At 40.8% G+C, this 12,107-nt stretch overlaps 1 protein-coding gene across 1 annotated transcript in view; it reads left to right on the forward strand.

Annotated features, from left to right (window-relative positions):
• The window catches only part of LOC131145522 (histone deacetylase 5-like), a 101,306-nt gene that overhangs the window by 27,432 nt on the left and 61,767 nt on the right, over window positions 1-12,107 (forward strand). The window lies entirely within an intron of this gene.

Below are 12,107 nucleotides of genomic sequence, written 5' to 3' on the forward strand. Positions count from 1 at the left end.
GAGTGATTGGGTGCACTAGAAATTTCAATAGTGGAACCGCACTTAAAAAGAGACCTTATTGGCCGAAGTTGGTTTCCTATGGAGATCCCAATAGTGATCAACAATATAATTTTCCTTGCCATAATGTGTGCAATTGCAAGAACTGTTGTGACGAACTCCTCATCCTTATGTACTTCCTTTGCTACCATCGCTTTCCAAACCTTTCCTTGTCCTAACACTTACCTTACTAGGGTTGGTGGCAGTGCTAACCATGGCTGAACTATTGCGCAAAGAAGGTTGAGAATAAGATTGAGAGCTATCGTTGGTGATCCATTGGATTCTAGCGTATGCTTCGTTCATGGATGGTGTGGATTCACTGACAAGAATCTGATTACAGATGGATTGAAGCTTAGGACTCAATTGAGAGTTTGAGACAAAAAAGTTGGTAGCCAAAAATTGTGTCCTTTGCCTCTTAATCATCTCAATGTTAGAGCTAAGTGGTTGATAGATGTTGTGTTCCTCCAACATACCTCCAAAGTGCTATAGCACTCGCTAATGGACCTATCTTCTTGGTCATATTTGAAAAACTTCTCATATAGGTCAAAAACAAAAGTTTGATTTTATCTCGTGAGAAGCTTTCATTGAAATCATCCCATACGGTCTTGGTGTTCTATGGAACATTACACTTCCAGAAATTTGTGGCTCCATGCTATTCCATAACCACACAAGCAATATGCTATTCTCTTTCATCTGATCTTCATAATCCTTAAGAGTCCAGAGATGGAGAAGAATGCAACATATACCTGGACTTCCCTTTGACGTTAATAGACACACAAACTGCTTGAGACTGCAATAGGTAGTTGGAGGATCTGACTAATTTGATGGCTGTGATTTGTACGTTAATAGTATCTAGTAAAGCTCTATCCAAGCACGACAATAAGTGCACGCCTGTATTGGGAATGAATATTTATGCAAAATCAGGCAGCAAACAGGCACAAACCAGAACTTGAGAACTTCAAAGATCCAGATTTCAAGAGCAGCTCTGACCACAAAACTGAAGTTACAATCCTATGAGGAGTTATTTGAGTATGCGGAAGAATGCAGATCACAACAAGCACCAGCTGCAGGAATGAATGAATAATTGCTGGCAGCAACTAGAAGCGAGTGCAGACTAGAACAGGAAATAGTCATTGAACACCAATTGAAACCACTGGCAACTAATACTAGAACAGGAAATAGTCATTGAACACCAATTGTAACCACTGGCAACTAATACTACATTGAAAGCAAGTACGCAACTATGAACACATCATTAAAACAACATCATCATGCCACAACCAGCCAGTGAACATCAGAAAATCACCTACCCAAAAGACTGAAAAGAGAGTATGATTGCTTCACATCAGCAAATCGCCACCCATGCAGAGCATCCTACCAAGGATGCTGCACCGCCAAACTAAGATGAGAAGTGACTCTAAAACACTCTCAAACGAACCACAAAATCAGATTAGAGAATTAAATAGGGGAAGATAAAGAAAAAATGAAAAACAGTGTCTAAAAGACCGCCCATAAATCAGAAATAGAGCCGATTAATGCTCTGATACCATGTTCTAAAGGTTGAAATGGAGAGAAGAAAAGAAGAGAATTAGAGGAAAGGAGAAGAAAAGAAGAAAGCAAGAGAAAAAAAAAGGCAGCAGTTCTCTGGATCCTTACTTACATCTCCAGGTATGCCTTCTTATATATTAATAAGAATAAAAAGCATTTAAGGACAAACATACCCCCACTCACACAACCTAACTGTTAAATTAACATATTTTCTTCTACCAGTAAACAAATGCGTTGTCAAATAAGGCCGTTCAGTATCATTTCTGTTTTCTGCTTTCTGTTTTGTTGTAGTACAATAAGCAAACATGTGGTTGCGATCTGTTTGTTTGTGTTGTCCAATTTCATTTTCTGGTGTAGATTTTTGAATTCCAACTCTTGTTTGTAACAACTAAAATTAGATTTTCAGTTTTTTGTCACGCGAACCTGTTGGCATAGTACTTGGAATTCACTTTTGTGTATTAAATAATTTTGCAGACATTTGTTTGATGAATAAGAATTAACACATGAAGTCCTTAATTTTTTTCATTATTCTAATCATATCTTTTAATTGATTTAGGCTTTAGTTATTGTTCTAAATCTGAAGAAAATTGAAGATTCAATGAAGAAAATACAACACTTAGGGCTAGAGATTGAGAATACATACAGAATAAAAAAGACATAAGGATAAAAATATGCCCACTGACATCACCTAGGTACTAAAATAACATATCTTGTTTTGACACTCGACTCTCCACTCAAGCTGGATGTGTATAATTATCTTGAATGAGATAGCTTCTTGTGGAAAAAAAAAATTCTCATTTATCATAACATAGGTACAGGTCTGTATAAATAGATGTACAGCAGAAAAAAAGAAGGAAAGAACCAAGAAGGAAAGAATCAAAGATGCTAACTTCTAAGGAAACTAAATATTCTAGGATATTCACACATTTACAGCCGAGATTCTCTTAGGAAAAATAGGAAAGTTGACTATACAGATTTGAAACTTTCCAACACTCCCCCTCAAGCTGGCTTGAAGATATCTTCCATGGCCAGCTTGCTAATGAAGTTTTCAAACTGTTTCTTCGGCAGTCCCTTTGTCAATATTTCTGCTACTTGCTCAGTTGTTGAGATATATGGCAGACAGATTACTCCCTCATCCATTTTCTCTTTGATAAAATGCTTGTCTACCTCCGCATGTTTAGTTCTATCATGAAGAACTAGATTGTGAGCGATAGCTATTGCAGCTTTATTGTCACAATACAGTTTCATTGGTAGTGAATTAGTAATCTTTAATTCTTCCGGCAACCTTTTGATCGATAGTGTTTCACAAATTCCATGAGCAAAAGCCCTAAATTCTGCCTCTGCACTGCTCCTTGCCACCACATTTTGTTTCTTGCTGCGCCATGTTACTAGGTTTCCTCCAACAAAGGTGCAATAGCCAGAAGTTGATCTTCTATCAGTGGTACTTCCAGCCCAATCTGCATCAGTGTATACTTCAACCTGTAAATTCCCATGTCCTCCAAATAATAAACCTTTACTTGGAGTCCCATTTAGGTACCTTAGAATCCTGTAAACAACATCAAAATGCTCGAGTCTTGGTGAGTGCTTAAATTGACTTACCACACTTGTTGCAAAGGCTATGTTAGATCATGTATGAGAGAGATAGAGTTTCCCTACCAATCTTTGGTATTGCTCTTTGTTGATCACTTCTTCAGCCTTAGTTGGTTGGAGTTCTATGTTCGACTCTATAAGTAACGACCCAACAAATTTAAACTGCTATAAATATAGGAATGCTCTGATACCACAATACTACCACCCGCCCTAACCAGGGAAAACGGGGTGGTCCTGTCATTATTGAAAGTAAAACTACACAGCGGAAGAAAATACCTCAATCATATTACTAGAGTTCTAACTGTCCCAAAATACATATATAAAACTGTCTGTCTATATAATACAACCGAACAAAACATCAAAATATAATAGCTGGTGGCTCACAAACTCTGTCTACTACTCCCAAAAGTCTAATCCCAGACCCGAGGTTAGCTAGGTACGGTTATGTGTAGGACCTAAAAAATGAGATGGATAATGGGGTGAGACACTTCTCAGTAAGGTGGATTAGACTATCGTCAGTGTGTGGCTAACATGAGTTTTAGTACAAATAAAATATTTTCATATATATTTAACTGTATCAGAAATGACATTTTAAAACTGTACTGAACTGTATATCTAGAGTTACATAATCTCTGAATAAAATACTATCGGCTCAATATAGCCCATTAATAGTAATTTTGCTCATATGTGCCTAGAAGAGACAACTTGGACTACTGAACTAGCACGTCATGCTTTCACATACTCATACGACATGCTTCCCCCCATGACGGGTTGTGTGGCCTGAAGGATGGACTCAACATATGGCCAGTCGACCATAGCTGAGTCAGAAAAAGGTAGTAAGTACGATTGTGCCTACCCGAAACCCGGAACTGCATCGGGAGGGGTCACCTGGAACTGCATCTTGTGGGGTCCTTCGTAGTACTGTACCCAGGTCTCCAATCGATTATCCATAATTACACTATCATCCCAGTGTGATTGCACCACCTCCCAAAACTAGCTACGGTACCGTCCTCATAATACAACATATGATCCTCAAGGTTCTTAAATCATATATGGCAATTTACGCAATAAAAATTGTATAAAACATAAGCTGTTCACAATTCTGTAAGATATCTATCATATACTATTTCGGTATAAAACCGGCATATCATACTTGGCGTACCGCTGACACATCATAACTCGACTTATAGCCGGCACGTCATAACTCGGCATATAGCCAGCACATCATCACACGACTTATATTTATGCTGTTTTATCCCGTTCTCATGCCACACAATTTTCATCTGATAAGTCATAAATCAGTATATCATATCTGTCATATTCTTACGATTATATCTTCTACTGAAAATTATGTCGTACCATACTACATATTTGCTTTGTTGAAAATATGGGTTTAATTATCTCCACAACTTTTATTTGATTAAAATATATATATATATATATATGTAAAGGAAAAACGGAGATAATCAACCCTACTCACTTTGATTCTTTATAAAACATGCATAACAATTCATAATCAATAATTTCAATCGGTCAAAACGTTCAGAAAATCTAGTACTTTAATCCACTAATCTCATATTCAAACTTAATCGGTTGGTTTCGAAAATAATATCTATTAACCGAACCATAGGCTCGAAAACCTCAGTTTGAACGGTTGGATTGGAAAGTAAAAACTGTAATCATATGTATATGAACATATGTTGCGTTTTAATTGGTGGAACTTACAAAATTAACTGACATAGTATAATCCCCTTACCTGTTCCTGAAGAAAAAGTCTAAAACCTTCAAAACCACCAAAAACCTAACCGCACGAATCCGCTGAAGATCGACGACCTACGTGCCGGGAGGAGGGAGAGAAGATCGAAGAGCACTCAAGGATGATCTGAGAGGCTTAGGAGAGAGAGAGAGAGAGAACCTTCCAAAACCCTCCGTTAGAGAGAGAGAGAGAGAGGATATGAGAGTTATGAAAAAATGAACATAACTTAGCCCTTAAGTAAGCAAGTCTACAGGAAAACCATCAACGGTTTTTCTAGGTTTGACAAAACCGTCGACGGTTTGGCAGTTGACCATCTCAGTTGACTGAAACCGTTGATGGGTTTTCCCCAGCTCAGTGAAATTGTCGACGGTTTGGGTCTTGCCAAACCAATTTCCTTCTTTTTTCTTTCTTTTCTTTTATTTCTCTCTTCCTTATTTATTTTATTTTATTTTTCGGGTTCGGGTTTCTACAATCTACCTCCTTATAAAAATATCGTTCTTGAAATTTACTAACCGTTATCGATCCCATCCTTAACTTACGATTCATTTCTACAGAAGAGTTGGTAGCCACCCACATAGCGGCCCCGTCCCAAGTTTATTAAATACCCTCACTTATAGCGGAGGAATACCGTGGTTATATGTAATGTCTCGGAAGATTACAATACCATACAAACTCTCCTAAAGACCATCCATATGCTAAAGCATAAACAAACCTACTCTAAACACTATACATACAAACCAACACTTACCTACTGTCATACTTACCTATTTAGTGTCGAGCCTCTCTGAATAGCTGTGGATACTTCTGACGTATTTCTGTCTCTAATTTCCCTGAAGCTTCTTCCACTGCGTGATTACGCCAAAGTACCTTCACAAGCAGAATTTTTTTAGTACGTAGCTCCCGCTCCTTACGATCTAAGATTTCAACTGGTATCTCCTCATATACCAAAGTGTCCCCGAGTTCCAAAGACTCATAACTAGTCACATGCGAAGGATGTGGAACGTACTTCCTTAGCATGGGCACGTGGAATACATCGTGGATCCTAGACAGTGTTGGGGGTAATGCTATCCTGTACGCCACCAGACCAACTCTTTCCAGAATCTCGAGTGACCCAATATATCTAGGGCTTAGCTTCCCCTTTTTCCCAAATCTCATCACCCCTTTCATCGGAGCAATCCTAAAAAATATCGTATCACCTATCTCGAACTCTAGCTCTCGCCAGCGTGTATCCACATAGCTCTTTTGCCGAGTCTATTATGTTTTAATCCTTTCCCTAATGAGCTTGACCTTCTCAGAGGTCTGCTGAACAAGTTCCGACCCCAAAATCTGCCACCTCACCAACCTCATCCCAGTACAACGAGATCAGCACCTTCGACCATACAGTGCCTCATACAGTGCTACCCCGATACTGGGTTGATAATTGTTATTATATGTGAACTCAGCTAACGGCAGATATTTAATCCAACTACCCCCGAACTCCAGGACACACGCCCGTTGAATATCTTCTAGAATCTGAATGGTCCTCTTTGACTGACCATCGGTCTATGGATGAAAAGTAGTATTGAAAGTGAGTTCAGATCCCAATGCTTCATGTAGGCTCTTCCAAAACCGGGAAGTAAATTGCGGGTCCCTATCTAAAATGATGGACATAGGCACCCCGTGCAATCTGACTATCTCCTGAACGTAAAGCTCCCTCTACCAGCTTATTCATGAAATAACCGAGTTTAATCGAAACGAAATGGGCAGTCTTCGTTAGTCTGTCAACAACTACCCAGATAGCATTTTGTCCATGAAGTGCCGATGGCAATCCCGTGACAAAGTCCATGGAAATATGCCCCAATTCCACTTTGGAATGAGAAGTGGTTGCAACGGTCCTGCTAGCCTCTGATGCTCGGCCTTCACCTGTTGGCATGTCAAGCACTGCTCAACAAAACGGGTGATCTCTCTTTTCATGTTAGACCACCAGAAAGATTCCCGCAGGTCCCTGTACATTTTTGTGTTCCTTGGATGCACGGTAAGGAGTGAGCGATGTGCCTCCTCTAGTATGACTCGTTTAATCTCAAAGTCATTCGGTACACATATCCTGGTGTGAAATCTCAACACCCCGTCGTCTGAGACATTGAAATCTGCCTTCAATCCATTCAGTACTCCACTCACAATCTCTACCAACTCTGCATTTTTGTCTGAGCTGTCCTGATCCTTTCCCGTAAGGTCGGTTGTACTACCAGGCTAGCAATGAACGCCTGGTGATTTTATTCCACTAACTCCACACCCAACCTTTTCAGGTCCATCCTAATCCGATATTGCACTACAACTGCTGAGATTGAGGCATCCACTGACTTCCGACTCAAAGCATCAGATACCACATTAGCCTTTCCTGGGTGGTAACTGATGGTACAGCCGCAGTCCTTTATCAACTCAAGCCATCTCCGCTGTCTCATGTTCAACTTCTTCTGAGTGAAAAAGTACTTAAGACTCTCGTGATCAGTAAAGATCTTGCACCTTTCACCGTATAGGTAGTGCCTCCAGATTTTTAACGCATAAACTACTGCTGCCAATTTCATGTCATGCGTTAGATAGTTCTTCTCGTACTCCTTGGGTTGGCGAGAAGCGTACGTGATGGCCTTTCCTTGATGTATTAATACGCACCCGAGTCCTTTCTGAGATGCGTCATTGTAGATCACGAATTCACCATCTCCTGATGGAATGGTCAACACTGGGGCAGTAACTAGTCACTGCTTCAGTTCTTGAAAACTCTATTAGCATTCACCAGTCTACTCGAATTTCATGTTCTTCCTCGTGAGCTGTGTTAGCAGACCTGATAGTCTAGAAAATCCCGCTACGAACTAGCGGTAATATCCTGCTAGACCCAAGAAACTTCTAACCTCATGCACGTTCTCCGGCCTCGCCCCAATCAACTACCGCTTCTATCTTGCTCGGGTCCGTTGAAACACCTTCTCTAGACACTAGATGTCCTAGAAATGCCACTTGCTCCAATCAAAATTCGCATTTCTTGAATTTAGCAAAGTTCTTTCCTCCAAGTACCTGAAGTACCAACCTTAAATGAGCCGCATGCTCCTTAGGACTCCTCGAATAAACCAGGATGTCATCGATGAATACAACCACGAATTGATCTAAGTACTTGTGAAACACCCTATTCATCAGGTCCATGAATGTCGCAGGAGCATTGGTCAATCTGAAAGGCATAATCAGAAATTTGTAATGACCATACCTAGTACGGAAAGCTGTCTTTGATACATCCTCTGATTTAAACCTCACGTAATGATACCCGAATCGCAGATCGATCTTGGAGAAGACCTGTGTGCCCTGTAACTGGTCGAACAGATCATCAATTCAAGGTAACGAGTATTTATTCTTCACTGTCACTTTGTTAATCTTTCTATAGTTGATGCACATCCTCATCGACCCATCCTTCTTCTCTACAAACAACATAGGTGCTCCCCAGGGTGATACGCTCGGTCTGATAAACCTCTTGTCAAAAAGTTCCTGTAGCTGCTCCTTTAACTCCTTCAGTTCCGCTGGAGCCATTCTGTATGGAGCCTTAGAAATCGGTGCTGTCCCTGAAATGAAATCAATGGCAAACTCCACCTCACGATCAGGGGGCAATCCCGGTAAGTCCTATAGGAAAACATCCAAGAACTCTCTTACCGCAGGGATATCCTCCAGTTTAAGTTCTTCTCTCGGTGCTTCTTTCACAAACGCAAAGTACCCCTGGCACCCCTCCAGGAGTAGCTTCTTTGCCTGAATGACTGAAAGAATTCGTGGTGCAGAGTGCACACACAACCTGACAAATTTAAACTTCTGCTCCCCAAGAGGTCTGAACACTACCTTTTTCCTATGGCAATTGATACTTGCGTAACTGGACACTAACCAGTGAATCCCTAAAATGATATCAAAACCATGCAAGTCAAAGATAATCAAGCTAGCAGGCATCATTTCCCTTGAAACTCCACTGGGTAGTCTCAGACCACCTTACTACACACTACTACTGACCCTGTCGGTGTGACCACCTCTAACTCGGTATTTAACAATTGTGTTTCTATCCTGCAGAATTTGATGAACCCACGAAACACGAAAGAATGCATCGCTCCTCAGTCAAACAATACAATAGTTCTATTTGAATGCACATAAATGTTACTTGTTACCACATCTCCTGCATTTTCGGCATCGCCAAGAGTCAAGGAATACACCCGCGCTTGGGCCGTACCCCTTTGGTGGTTCCTGCCTGGTGCCTGGTTACCTCCTCGATATGGCTGCTGTGGGGGTGCGTTGCTCCACATCGCGCGGCAATCTTGCGCCAAATGTCCAAGCCTACTACACCGGAAGCAGCCACCTGATCCTCCTTTGCACTCTCCCAAATGCCTCTTGCCGCATGTAGGGCAAGCAGGGTGTGATGAGGTACCTTGAAATGTTCCACCATCCATCTCTCGTCGCTGGCCTCTGCCATTACCATACCTCTTCAAAGGACCTACCTCGCACCCGTATAAGAACTATAAGGTATAGGCCTCTGTTTTGGGTTTTGAACCCCCACATCTCCTTGTAGACTCTTCTCTGCCGTAGTGGCCTTATGCACTAGTGTAGCGAAATACTGTACCTGCAACACAGCCACCTGCTTTAAAATCTCTTGCCTCAGACCCCTCTCGAACCTCCAAATCTTTTTGGACTCGTCAGGTACCATAGAAGGAGCAAAATGAGACAGCTCCGTAAACCTAGCAGCGTACTACTGAATAGTTAGTTGCCCCTAAGTCAGGTTCAAGAACTCCTCCGCCTTTGCATTCTTGACAGAGGCTGGAAAATACCGGTCAAAAAAAACCTCTCTGAAGCGGCTCCAAGTCATCACCACTGGTACCAGTCTCTGCTCCTCTAGCAGCTTTACTGCTTCCCACCATCTCTCGGCCTCTCCAGTCAGCTTGAATGTAGCATAGAACACCTTTTGCTCATTTGTGAATCACAGTAGGACCAAGATCTTTTCGATTTCCCGAATCCAATTCTCCGCAAGGATAGGGTTAGTACTTCCCATGAAGGTAGGAGGCTTTAGGCAAGTGAACTACTTGATAAAACCTCCTAGCTCAGTAGTGGGACGGTCCTGCCCCCGAGAACTCCGCATGACCTCGGCCATAAACTGTTGGGCGAAGTCCCGAAGCGCCGCTATAGAATCGCTGCCACCCTTATGGGCAGCCCCCTCACTGCTATTCCCTCCGGCGACATCATTACTGTCCATGGGATCCATCCTGAAGATATAACCAAAACAAATTTAGAATTCTAATATCCTAACATATCTGATGCGATTATAACACTAAGAGACTCACTTTAGTAAATTCCAATTACCAACCTAAATCCTCTCCTCTAAATTACGACTTACACTACAAACTTAATATTCCCATTCCAGTTTCAAGTTCCTGCCCCTCCGGTTGTAAACAAAACCGTCAATGGATTGCCGTGGTTTTTTGAACACATCAACTAGTCCAGAAAATCACAGAAGTCCGTCAAAGGATTTCTACCTCAAGGCTTACGAAGCAAAACTCAAGATTCCAGTTCTACCCATTCCTATCCTCGTTCCCAATCTAAACCTATACTCTAGTAAAAGCATCTGACATAGTTTGTAGAACCTAGCAACCTAGGCTTTGATACCACCTGTAATGACCCAACAAATTTAAACTGCTATAAATATAGAAATGCTCTGATACCATAATACTACCATCCACCCTAATCAGGGGAAACTAGGTGGTCCTATCATTACTGAAAGTAAAACTATACAGTGGAAGAAAATACCTCAATCATATTACTAGACTTCTAACTATCTCCAAATACATATATAGAATTGTCTGTCTATATAATACAACCCAACAAAACATCAAAATATAATAGCTGGTGGCTCACCAGCTCTGTCTACTACTCCCAAAAGTCTAATCCTAGCCCCGAGGTAAGTTAGGTACGGTTATGTGTAGGACCTGAAAAATGAGATGGATAATGGGGTGAGACACTTCTCAGTAAGGTGGACTAGACTATTGTCAGTGTGTGGCTAACATGAGTTTTAGTACGAATAAAATATTTTCATATATATTTAACTGTATCAGAATTGACATTTTAAAACTGTATTGAACTGTATATCTAGAGTTACATAATCTCTGAATAAAATACTATCGGCTCAATATAGCCCATTAATAGTAATTTTCTCCATATATGCCTAGAAGATACAACTTGGACTGCTGAACTAGCGTCGTCACACTTTCACATATTCATACGACATGCTTCCCCCTATGATGGGTTGTGCGGCCTGAAGGATGGACTCGGCATATGGCCGGCTGACCATAGTTGAGTCATAAAAAGGTAGTAAGTACGATTGTGCCTACCCCAAACCCCGAACTACATCGGGAGGGGTCACCCGGAACTGCATTGGGAGGGGTCCCCGGAACTACCTTAGGGTAGTATTGTACCTAGGTCTCCAATCGACTTTCCATAATCACACTATCATCTTAGTGTGATTGCATCACCTCCCAAAACTAGCTATGGTAGTGTGCTCATAATACAACATCTAATCCTAAGGGTTCTTAAATCATATATGGCAATTTACGCAATAAAAGCTGTATAAAACATAAGTTGTTCACAATTCTGTAAAGTATCTGTCATATACTGTCTCGGTATAAAACCGGCATATCATACTCAGCGTATTGCCGACATATCATAACTCGGCTTATAGCCGGCACGTCACAACTCGGCATATAGCCAGCACATCATCACACCACTTATAGCTGGCACATCATCACACGGTTTATAGACGGCACATCATATTGTATAAATATTCCATTTATTTATGCCGTTTTAGCCCGTTCTCATGCATGGTCTTAAATTTCCACGAAACTATCGAAATTTCCCTCGAAATTTCCGATTTCTGTCACCTTCGAAATCAAAATGGCAGTCGATTTCCGTCTTGCATAATTTTTGTCGAAATCTCAACGAATCATCTGAAATTTTTCGAAACCTCGAAATTTTAGCGAAATTTGTCGAAATTTATTGAAACCTTGAGAGTGAAGTGAAATTTCTCTTTTAATTTATTTTATTAAAACAAAAGGTTATCACAAGTGCTTTTGAAATTATATGAAAAAATAAACTTATAGTAATATTTTATTTAACTATTCATGTTAAATTATCAATA

The sequence above is a fragment of the Malania oleifera genome, chromosome 13 (assembly GCF_029873635.1).
Source record: "Malania oleifera isolate guangnan ecotype guangnan chromosome 13, ASM2987363v1, whole genome shotgun sequence".
In the NCBI taxonomy this organism is placed as follows: Eukaryota; Viridiplantae; Streptophyta; class Magnoliopsida; order Santalales; family Ximeniaceae; genus Malania; species Malania oleifera.